This window comes from Lissotriton helveticus, chromosome 3_1, assembly GCF_964261635.1.
Source record: "Lissotriton helveticus chromosome 3_1, aLisHel1.1, whole genome shotgun sequence".
Classification (NCBI taxonomy): domain Eukaryota; kingdom Metazoa; phylum Chordata; class Amphibia; order Caudata; family Salamandridae; genus Lissotriton; species Lissotriton helveticus.
In genome coordinates, this window is record NC_136061.1 from 1450754102 (window position 1) to 1450766612 (window position 12511).

The 12511-nt window shown below is 42.7% G+C and overlaps 1 long non-coding RNA gene across 1 annotated transcript in view; it reads left to right on the forward strand.

The window, feature by feature from the left end:
* The first annotated feature begins 448 nt into the window (after positions 1-448).
* Positions 449-12511, forward strand: part of LOC144824999 (uncharacterized) — an 873331-nt gene continuing 861268 nt past the window's right edge. The window contains exon 1 of the long non-coding RNA XR_013609233.1: positions 449-1343. This is a non-coding gene — a long non-coding RNA (uncharacterized LOC144824999). The remainder of the gene's footprint in view (positions 1344-12511) is intronic.

The window sequence follows — 12511 nt, forward strand, 5'->3', positions numbered from 1 at the left end:
GAAAAAACTCGGTCTGTAACATTCGGAGCACAATGCGGGCCTGCACCTGCCCCCCCTGATGCGGGGGTGGGCCCGGGTATCCTCGCGACCGCAGCGCTTCCTCCCGCATGGAAAACAAAAGAGAAGACACGCTGGAACATACCACCGTCTTTCCTCCAGAGTCCGATATGCTCTCCACTCCGGTAACACTGCAATCTAAAAGAAAAAAAAAAGGAAAATGATTACAGCCTCTCTAGAGGCTGGTGCGGCAGGCTTTGAAGCGTGGAGTGAAAGAGGCAGCCTCTCGGGCTCCCCAGCCTTTTAACCCCACTTTGCCAGGCCGGTTCTAACCGGTCTGACCTTCGCTCTTTAGGTGACCCTGAAGTGATTCTATCACTTCCGGGTCACTCCAAAAGACCGAGGACCAACCACCTTTGAGGCGTGCCTGCCGCGTCATAGCTACGGGACAGACCCGCCTCCGTGATCGATGGAGGGGGGCCGGTGCGCCCACCATACTTGTGGCGGGGCAGATGCCGGCCCCACCTTTCTCTCAGCAGTGACAGCCTTCACAGCCTTTGATGTAACTTCCAAGAGACTCAGAGTCCTTTTTTCGTCTCATCATGTCATGAATGAAGCATTTTCAAAGTAGAATACGACAAAGCTGTTGTTGGTGCTTATTTATCATATGCTACTAAGAACCATCATCAAATACAGTAGTCCTGACTTGTTGTGGGTGTAATGTTATGTTAGTCACACCATATAGCAGGATGCTATGACATATGCAGCAATAAACCAGTCGGGCAGCACACTAGGCTAAATAATTCTTTGGTCCTAATGGTGTTCAACAAGCCAAAAATTAACTTACATTGGCCCTTTAAGAGAGCCTCCAGTTTGTACATCCCACTTTTAACCCAACTTATAGTGATTGTGACACTTTTGATTAAAAAATATTTTGGAAAACCCAACAACCGTCAAAATGTCTGAAGTCACTTTTCGTACATTGAAAATTCAAAAGTCGCAGAAGGAACTTGATCGTGAGGTAGGCAGTCTCTAGCACGGCAGCTACAGCCATTGTGCTACATTGGTGAAATTGGTTATCGTAGTCCAATGGTAGTGCCCGTGCATAGCGAAGACCACCTATGCTGCTTACAAGTGCTTTGCGGTGGGCTGAACTCTTCATTTGCCTACTGACACTGTGCGATCTATACCTCCTCAACTTCAGCTGCTGTTTGCCGTATCTGTGAGCCATCATGTCCCATTCTAAAGGAGTGAGGGCCCCAGCCTTCCATACAGAGGAGCTGGAAAGGATGGTGGAAGACGGCCTTCCTCATTATGGGCAACTCTATGGCGCACCAGAAGAGCAGGTAAGACACTCACATACAGACTTCACTCTGTTGGACTGCCTTGTGTACTGTTTCACAGGTTCAGATGGGGCTAATGTATCCAGTGTGACATATATGAGATGTAAGAGTGTGTCATTTTAGGTACATGATTTATGCATTCATGTAATGGATATAGAAGCTATGTTCTCTATGTACTTAACAACATCATTGTAACTTATGTTTGACCACTGGCCGATATTGGATAGTTTCTACTTTTCTGTGATTGCGTACAGTTGTTGGTGTGTAGGGTATGTAATTGTCACTTGTCTTCATAGGTGGCCTTATTCTTACTGGTATTGATATAAAAGACCAGGGCTCCAGGTTTCATGTGCTTGTGCATACACCAGACTGAAATGATATATGCAAACATACACTAAGCAGGCTTTTTCTCCTTGTTCCCTCATCCTGCTTTCTGTACAGTGTTTGGACTTTAAAAAACACATTATAGCTGAGAGATTCTTGGGCAGTGAACATGTCCAGCTACCAATGAGGTTCACAGGCAGACGTGAAACGTCTGACTTTCACTTTAAGGTCAATAGGGAGTTAATTGCTGGCTCACCGTCAATCCTCTTTGAAGAAGGTGAACTGGCATTGCTTATGTGGTGGTATTTCGCTTGTGCTACTGCTTGCTGCTGGGACTGTGATTGTAGTATTTCTGACGCACTATGGATGTACAAGTTCAAGATGGATTGAAACAAGCAACACCACTTGTGCTGCTGTGCCTTGAGCGCGTGGTTCAATGTTGTGGTAGGCCGCAGCTTCTGAAGCTTGATGAGCATTGGCTCCTATCCTGTCGGCCCATGTGGCATCATTGCATACAACCTGAGTTCTGCTGTATGTCATGCACTTACACATGTGCACTGGATTTTGCCTCGGATCACCAATGGTAGATTTGTCGGGCAGCAATGTACTATTAGAACCCTTAGAGAGCCATTTGTATACTTGTCCCCAGTGTCCTCCATTGTTTGTGAATGAATTCTTCAAGGCATCCTGGGAAGCAGCTCTATTGACTTGCTTCGGCACCAGCAATGTTGTGTCTAACACTCAGCGCACGTAAAGTTTGAGCTTTACTGTGTGGTGTCTAAAAAATGAAATCAGCCTGTGTATCTCTAATGACTAATGTTCTACCAAAAAAATTATTCTGAATGACTTACCATATTTTCGGTTAAAATAGCTTTCTTTGACTTTCGAACAGTATGAACATCATTGGCTGCTTTTTTAGGATACTTTGTTCTAGGTTGCTTCTTCTCACATTTTTGTTCATTGCTTGCTTAGAAGGGTTTATCCTGAAATGTATTTTCTGTAAAATGTTTGGGTCTTCAGAAGTGATTCTTTTGATTTTAGATGGTTCTTTGTAGTTGTCCCTTAGGGTAAGCAGTGGGTGTCATGTGTGTTCCTTAGGCCCATTCAATACAGTTGGACGTTTCACTTACATGGCCTCATGTTAACAAGATACTTTGACCTTTTGTGACATTGCAGCATACGTGACACTGTTGATTAACTTTCTCTGATACAGCTTCTCATCTGTTAGTTGCAAAACCTAATGTTCTTATGACTCCGTGGACAGGGCATACTAGGCTCGCAATCAGGATACAAATGCCAGTCCATTTTACATCCAGGAGATGACATGGCTGTGTGCAAGCCCAATACAAACGGTGCTTTGTATGTATCCTGGAAGGATGCTCTCATCTCTACTTAAGCATTTCCGGTAGTCAGGTACTGGAGAGACTTCTGCTTACATCATGATTTCCTTGCATGCTGACACTGTGTCTAGCAAGTACCAAACTTCTAGATGAGGATTGTCAAATTTGTGTCCAAAACGTGTTCATATATACCCTCCCGGCAGGTAATGGGCTTGGTCATCCAGTAAGAGTAAACTTAACATTACATGTACACTTGTACTAGTCATGTTGGTTAGGCACTGCTTTGTAGTTTTGGGGAAATACCCTCCATTACGCAATGTGCCTGCATAGATATGCAGTGTTGGAAGCAGTGGCGGCTGATGAAGTTTGAGAGTGGTAGGGCTGGGTATGGCCTTGAGGGGCTGGGAGTGGAGGAGGCCCGACATTGTTTGGGTGGCCGGCCAGTCGCCATTTCCAGGGCAAATCTTATTTTTTCCATGGGATAAAATGATGCATTTTCCAGCTCAAAGTTTTAAAATAAATAGTACAAAAAGCAATGACTTTCATAGGCTTTTGTACAAGAATGTCATGGAAAATGCCTAGCTTAGTAGGCAAGCCTGGCTTCTTTCTTTAGCAATGTGTGCAGCAGGCTAGAAATTGTGGGGGAAAGACTGAAGAAGAGAAAGAAAGAAAAACAGCACCAAATAAAGAAAGGCAGGACAAAAGGAAACCTGCAAGACCAAGCCAAAAAGGCAGTGAGTGGCTGGCAGTAAACCAAAGAGGCACGAGGCAGAACCAAGGCAATGCATTCCCAGCACCATGCTGCCAATGGCTGGCCTCTGAAAAAACCTTGTGCCCCGGCACACATTCTTTCACACATTAAAACACTTGTTTATTTAAACTAGTGGTCTCCAACCATTTCTGTAGTAAGAGCGACTTATATTCAATGAACATCATACCAAGTTACTAATATAAATAGTGTTGTGATAGTGACCAAATCAGACAAGATTACATTAATTGAAACCATATTCTTGAAATCCACAGTGTTCATCTCAGATTATCAAGCAGGGATGCCAGCAGTATTGTGAAAAAGTGTTTGCCAATGTGGAATGCTTCTATGTTAGTAATATTATTAATTTTCCCAAATCCTGTCTGATTTCTTTCTGAAATATCTAATTTTGGTTGGAAATTCAACCTTTTTTTCCCCAAACATCAGCTTATAAGTTGTGAAAATACATGGTTTTAAGTCTCAACTACATGCTTTTCACTTCTGGACTACCTACATTAATTCAAACAAACACAAGTTTCTAATTTAACAGACTCAGCTGCAAACAGGATATCTATTTTTAGGTAGCTGGAGAGCTACCAGTAGCTCCTGAGCTACTCGTTGGAGAAGCCTGGTTTAAAACTTCAGTGCAGTCTCTAGTCACAGGCCACTATCTGCCTTTTTCCCTTCCTGATTTCATGACACAAACTCCCGCTCATCATTTCACTATTACTCTGCTGTGCAGTCCAACTCACAACACAGAAGCATGTTGTACTTGCCACCCTGCTTCCTCGACGGAGACATAATGGGACAAGAAAGAGGCAGAAATTGTGGGACCACCAGGAAAACATGTGATCCCTGGGTATCTTTCCCAGGCACAATGCCCACTGCAGGTAAAGATGGGGAAGACCTGAGAAACTGGACCTGTACCATCGCTGAAGTCCTGGTGGGGAAGTCCTCCCCAGGTCATGGGGTGCATGCTGGAAACTGACTCCACTGATGGACCACATCCTGGAGGTGGCCTACCTTGAGCTTGATGGACAGTTGAAGGCCCAACAGCAGGTAGAAGGGGGTAAGTGTTGTGAAGAGTCTGGCATTGTGATTTAACATTTTCCTCCTGTAACAAGCAGCAGATTCCTCATCAACGATGTAGGTGATTCCAGATCTAGAGATGATAAGTATTGTTTCATATGTAGGTAGCAACTTGGGTGCATTCTCATTGGGCTAGACTTACAGCTTGTGGTCCTGATCAAAAGAAAAGTGAAGTCACATGTCAATCTTCCAAGTTGTACAGACACATGAGTGAGTGCTGTGACATCTTACCTACACATATTTGATGTTGTGTTGTGTGAGATGTCCCACACAGACCATGTGTCTTCTTTGTGTCAGAAGTGATTCGCCCCAAAAACTATGTATGTTGCCCTGTGAATGTCATACATGTGCTATGGCATGCAGTGCACATAGAATGTAGGGAAAGAGCCACACTTGGCCTTGGTTAGTGGGGAATGTACCGCATTGTGAGATGTAGAAACAACACAGGTATCATCTGTATTTCTGCATACATATAGACATGTAGATTGTGAGCTTTTTCTGAATTTTTTCATCACAATGAAAATTTCCCAGATGTAAGGGTTTAACTCGGCTAAGGATGTAAGTCATCTACATTAGAATGTGCTGTCCAATGTGTCATGGACAATGTTCCTTCATGTTGGTAATACATGGTGCTGTGTATACACAGATAGGAGTGTGTGGACATACGTTGGTTTGTTAGACATACTTTGTTAAATAGGTCTCTCTTATTAGTCATTTCCTACTGTTCAAGGTATGTATTTGATGGTTTGTAAAGTTACAGTTGTGTCTCACAAACTGTTCCTCGATGGCATAGATGCAGAAATGTGGAGTGCACTTGTCCACTGTTGGATGTGCTTTTACTGACTGTTGACATGCATGAGTGAGTGGCATGCTTTTTTAGTGTTGTCAGATGTTGGCATATAAATAATATACTAGCATGCTTTTGTGTGTGCAAATCATCTTGGGTATTGTCAATACAATGATATGTGGAGCCCCTGTATATGTGTACGTGTGGAATACTTGTGGAGCCAACCTACTTTTGGTGGGTTGATGGTGATGCAGCGGAAGCGTTGAGGGATTTTTGTCAGCTCACTTATCCGCATCAACCACTATATACTAATCGGAAACGTAACTCTAATGACGTGCCCATAAGTCATTATCACACAGTTAGCAATATCAAAGGTCCTCCGATGAAATGTGTGATCTGCGTGTACAACCTGATTTGATCCACCCATCTTTCTCTGAATCACTTGCTTCTTCCTGCAATTCTCTGACCTCAACCCATGCTTCTACAGATGCAAACATCAATCTGCATTCTGTTAGGCCAATTTGTTCATCTTGTTGTTCCACATTAATTGAATATTTGTTCAAAGCACAAAATCGTGCAATTTCATCAGCATATTGTTTACCCAGTGTGATATACTCACACCCGGACCTTTGTGCTGTGCATTTTACCACCCCAATTTGTGCCAGCAATTTTAGTGCCATCAGTAGGTCTTTCACACACTCTCTGTTTTGTATTGGTGAACCTGAAGAGGTCAAATATCCATGTTGACACCACAACTGGTCAAAATCGTGGACAACACCGAAACCATACTAGCTATCAGTGTATATTAAAACTCTCATTTGTCTTGCTAAGCAACATGCTCTGGTAAGAGCCACCCGTTCAGCCACTTGTGCAGAACTTACCCTCTTCAACCATGATGCTTCAATCACATTTGCCACTGTGCCAATTGCATATGCAGCTGTCAAACATCCATTCACAAACAAAACAACATCTTACTCAGTCTTTGGAGTGTCTTTGATATCAGGTCTTGGTTTGGTACACAACTCAGTCACATCCAGGCAATCATGATCAACTTCATCTAAAACCACTTCACAGCCTGGTGTCGGTAACAATGCAGCCAGATTCAAATTCGTACATCTTGCTATTGCTACATACTCAGCTCCCAGTATCACTTGCTCATATTTTGTTAACCGACTGCTCGTAAGATGCTGTGTGCGAGTTTGTGTTAACAAAATCTCAACTGAAAGTCGCACATACACTTTCAAAGTATGTCCCATTACAATTGAATCACTCTCTTCTTGACTCCCACAAGTAGCAAGAACTGCTTTTAAACATCCAGGTAAGGCTGCAGCAACTGGATGCAGTGTGGCATAAAAATATGCCACTGACCTTCGTTCTGTTCCAAGAGTTTGGAATAGAACTGACAGTGCTCAATCAGCATATTAATCACAGGTGTTACTCCTGCCATTGTCTCAGGACTCATTTTGTACAGTGGTGATTTTGGAAATTCAGCATTGGCTTTACTGTTATCTGAATCAATGCAACTCCTTTCATTAATAAAATATCTTTCCGTGTAAAATCACACACATCAGACAACACAATATCTCTCAACTCAACAGGCAAATCATTTGCTGTAAACAATGGATACAATTCATTCCCTTCTGTTCCCTGCCTTGCCATTTTGAAAATCACATCCTTCGTGTGAAATGCTATTCTATCTGTGATACAATGAATGGAACAGTTCATTTTACACAATAAGTCCCTTCCTAACAGATTATTTGGACTAGTGTCACATACAACAAATTTGTGTAATTCTTGAAAATTTCCATTTTGAACTTTCATTGGTTTTGCCACTGGTATTTTAATTAATTTGTTTTGAAACTCCTACAACTTAGATACTTTCTCCCGAGAGGGGTAGTTTAGGGATTTCCATAGTTCTCACATTGGAATGGGTAGCACCAGTATCTACAAGGAATATAAGGTCATTACCATCAACCTCTTCATCCACAGAGGGACCTGACTGATCTACCTCTAGACTGCATCAAACATAGAGAAGCCACCTGAACATTTGAATTAATTTTACCACTTGTATGAAAACCTACATTTGCATTGTACCTTTACATTTGACCATTCACAACCTGATTTGGCATAGGAGCTTGTGGTGTTTGCATACCCTGTCCTCTATTATTTGACACCTGCATTTGTGAATTCTGATTTTGTATCTGATTCATCTGCCCTTGATTCATCTGTGCCTGATAACCCTGATTCTGCATTTGCATTTGGTCACAATTTCCTACCTGTTCTCTATTATTTTAAAAACTCACACTCGTTTTTAAAAAAATATATATATTTTTTTAATATATTTTTTATTTTTTATTTTTGGTCCTCATTCTGCCAATTAACTTGTTGGCAATACTCCATTTCCTTACCGAAGTCCAGACGGGAATGAAGTTGTTCCACTCAAGAAATCTAGCAGCTTCCACTCCTACCCTTCTCTAGCATAACGTACCGAAGAAGGGGACCAGGACCAACAGCTGTTTATTGGCTTAATCATCGTACCCCAGTTCTTTGACACCAATCAACCAACATAGCCCATATCCCCTCCCGACTTCTAGGGTCACATGCCATGTCCTGTTGACTTATGTGCATTATATTGTTTTAACACTCCGAGAAAAGGGGTGGAATAGCTGATTTCCAGGCTCCGCAATTCTCCTGTCGTTCCATAAAGATGACATAAAAGATTAGTCTTGCAGCCATTTTATTTGAATCAGAAATACTATCTTGGCATCTTCAGAAAAATATAAGTAAGGGACTTACTTCTATCTGAATTCCGGTTACATCTGACAAAAATTCACAAAGGTCCATCCAAAATGTTGTAATCCCTGGACAGGGTAAAAACATATGGCAGTCATCTGCTAAAGGATCTCGACACCTAGAACAGACATACCGAGTTCCAGAAAATGTTGTTAATTTTGCTGGGGACCAATATACCCGATATAGGATAAAAAGATGATTTCATTTAAGAAAGTCAGGTTGAACTATCTCTCGGAGTTATGCAAATGAGTCCACACAAACCTCACTCAAAATCATGTTAGGAACATCAACACTCCAGAGCTTTTGGATATCCTGATCTATATCATCTTCTGCTTCCACCAAAGTTTGATAGAATTTAAATCTGGTTAATTGCCCCCGAGTACATGATGTTAAAGTTTCCCAAGTGACAAGATCCGTATATATTCTCAAAAACTCTTACACTTGTGATGCCAGTGTCCAAATTTACTGCAAACATGACAAGGATACTTATTTCTCAACTCCTCTTTGTCTTTTAAATCAACACTCCGCTGTCACTCACCACCACTACACGGAGGTATGTGGGTCTGTTTATATTTAGGCCACTTCAAAGTCATCACCAAATGGTTTCTGTTGAGGAGTATAAAACAGAAAACAATAAAACAAAGCTGTGTGGACTGTGGAGTGGACCCGTTGAAGGGATCTTGCTATATCTCAATGGGGATGTAAAAGATATAACCATCAGGGGAAATTAATTGAGAAGCCATCAGTGGGCTACCAACATTTTAAATCATTACAAACACATTTTAAGCGTAATAGTTACAGGAAAACAACCACCCAGTGTCTCACTGCCTGCCACTACATGAATCATCTCTTCTCAACACACAGGATGACACATCACAAGTTGACAACAAACAACAATCATTCTGTGTGCATTGCATGCCATTTACCTGTTCTTCTGGTGTGCTCATAGTGATTGATTTGTGGTACATTGCAGAATTCAGATCCATTTGTTCATAAAGCAGAGAATGGCCAGTGTAAATCGAATTATACATTTCTAATGTCACATGTGGGGAAGTCCCTCTAGGGTAGGAAAGGATAGATAGTCACGGCCCAGGGTCCCGTGTTTGTATTCTCCATCCAATGCCGTTGAGGGAAATGGGTGTAGATGGGAGTCACTACTTCTTCAGTGCACACAGATGCAACTCCAATCAGACAATAAAATATATTTAAGAGTAAGACATCGGGGATGAATTGGTCAATCAGCCACAACCAAATAATAAACGAAATAATAATGTTCCCTAGTAGCTATATCTTTTTTTTGGAGTCAAAGAAATAAAGAAAGCAGATCAGAGATAGACTAGAGACTGAGAGAGAAAGTTCTATGGTTGTTGTTGGCCCAGGCCTAGTAAACAACCCGTCCTCAAACTCTGGTGGCTTACCCAGAAGTAGGCCATCTGACACACTACTTTCATGACCTGAGTCTCCCTCATATTCCTCCTATGGCTCTTCAGGCATGGAGTAGTATGGTGGTATAAAGTGCTGATTCATTTTAATCATGGTTAGTCTCTCCATGTTTTGAAGTGAGAGACTGGTCCTTCTCACTGTGACAACAGCACCAGCAGCCCTGAAAAACACTGGGCGGAGACACTGGCCACTGGGCAAGCCATATAGTATATTGCCAGACTGCTGAGCACTGGCCATTGCGCCTCTTCCCATACCAATACACTAATGGATCTTAATCAAGGTAGACCACTGTTGCGCCATCCAGTTAGGTCTGCACCATTCGCTCAATGTTCATTGCTGGTACTCCACTTTGCTCAACCTCTTTTGCCTTTGCCTTTGCCTCTGCAATGGACTTAAGCCCCTGCCAGTAGAAACCACTCCATTGCAGAGTTTGGAGCTGATGCCACTCCTCTTGTTGTTGATGGTGTTCTTGTTGATCGTTTTAGCTACTGTGAGCCAACAGCCAAGCCCTCAGGCTCTGAACTTAAAGCCTGCCCTGCAGGACTTTTGCCCTGGTGGAGTGGGCCTCTAATTCCCTGCCATTCTTTTCCTAGTTCACTGCCTTGCTCAGCTATCCATGTTTTGTATTTTCTTACATCTTATTTGGTTTCAGCGCCAGGACACCCTTGGGTAGCAGTTAAGAAATTTCAATAACATTAACATCCCCATTTGAAAAAATAATTAAAGAGGACAGTAATGGTTTGTATTGTGGGTCAAGAGGTGTGGCACAGGTGTAATGTTTGGAGGACACAATGTCTCTTTGCACCCTTGTATTAGCAGTCAAGCAAAGGATTAAGCTCTCCACCAAGTCAATGCATATTTTTTTTCTCCACACCTATGTCCATTGCGAACACGTCCTTTAGCTGTTCCTGTAGCATGTGCATCAACAGGATAGCTTGGCCTACGGTACTGTCCTCTTTGCTGACTTCTGGTGTGGACACCTCAAAAGGAAGCAACATTTCTGTCAGGCATTTGACTAGGCCCCATTAGTCCTTCTCAATGGTCATGCCTTTCACAGAAGCATCCCCTCTTTGCATGACATATTCATTGATAGGTCTGTATTGCTCAAACAGGCGTTCAAGCATGTCATAAGTCCAACATGATGGCACCTCCTGGATGAGGTCTTAACAAGCATTCTATTATCCTGCTGAATGACCCTCCTCAGCTGTTTCCGGGTTATAAATGAATGGCTGAAATAAGTGCAGATTTTTCTGCAGGTGAATAGCAAGTTGCTCACTTAGTCTTCTTTTTTGAGAAAGTCCTGTACAATGATGTTGATGCAGTGCGCCAAACACAGGATCTCATGAGTGTCAACATCTGCAGATATTTTTTTCTCTAGCACCACACAAAGGAGATCCAGTGTGCAGTGATGCACATGTAATCAGTTGCTAGGCAACTGGTCCACATGTCTGTTGTCAGGTAGATACTGTGAACGGCACTGTGCTGCAAAGCTTCCCAAAGCAATTCCAGCACATCGTGATGTAGTACTGGAACAGCAACTCTGGCAAAATAGGTCCGGCTGGGCACCTTCAATTTTGGGAAGATGGCTGCCACGAATTCAAGAAAACCCACCCCCTTCCACGAAAGAAAAAGGGAGGAGTTCCAGAGGTAACATTTTAGCCACAAACGTGTTGTTGGGTGGTTGCGTTCATACGACCCCTCCGGCCTAAACATGGCAAGAATAGCAGCCTTATTTTTTTCATTCCTGATGCCACTGATTCAGGTGACTTCTTGAAAGCAGACAGTGGTATGCTCAATGTGCTTTTCAGCAGGGAAGTCACTATCCTCCGTTGGCTTGATGTCTCGACCTGGTCTTGTGCCATTGCGATGTTGTTGATGTGGGCAATAGTACTGCACTGCTGGAGAGAGGGCTGCTTTGCGTAAGAAAGATGTGTTTCTCTTCTTCACCTTCCAACAAAAGAAGATCAGATATGCTGCTTGTGAGAAGTTAGCCTGGCATATGTTGTCCACTATTCTAGTGGGCACCTTGCACCAGCCTAAATGACCCTTATGGTGATGGTTGTAAAGTCAACCTTATGGACCAGCTATCCTAGTGGTAGCATGGATAAGCAGTCTTAGGCTAAAACTTCAGAGAGCATGCGAAGCCAGCTGTTTTACCATATATAATCCCTTGAATACCAAATGAAAGGACACCACACAAGGTATATATCAAATATAAATGTATTTATTACTAACACAACCCCTCTGCACTCTTTATGAGGTCAGAGTTCGAGATACGTTACAAGTTACTCATTAAGCATACTATAAGTTGCACAAATACAATTCTGCCCTAGGGTCTCACGAACCATATACTAAGTAAGTGGTATAAAAGCCACTTCAGGAAAGGTGAATAGGCCTAGGGCCTAGGGAATCACTGGGGCTACACTACAGGACTAAAGGTTTGGAAGTAGGAGACCCACGGAAGACGCGTGCAGTGTGGGAACACAGACGCAAGTTACCATTGACTTACAATGGAGAACGAAGAAGTCACAAAGTTACTGATTAAGGACACTTCCGGGTGGACTACGGTGAAAACCCTTTAAACTGGGACACTTGGATAGTCATTACCCAGGGGAGCACCGGAGTACTCGAGTTACCTCACCCAGGG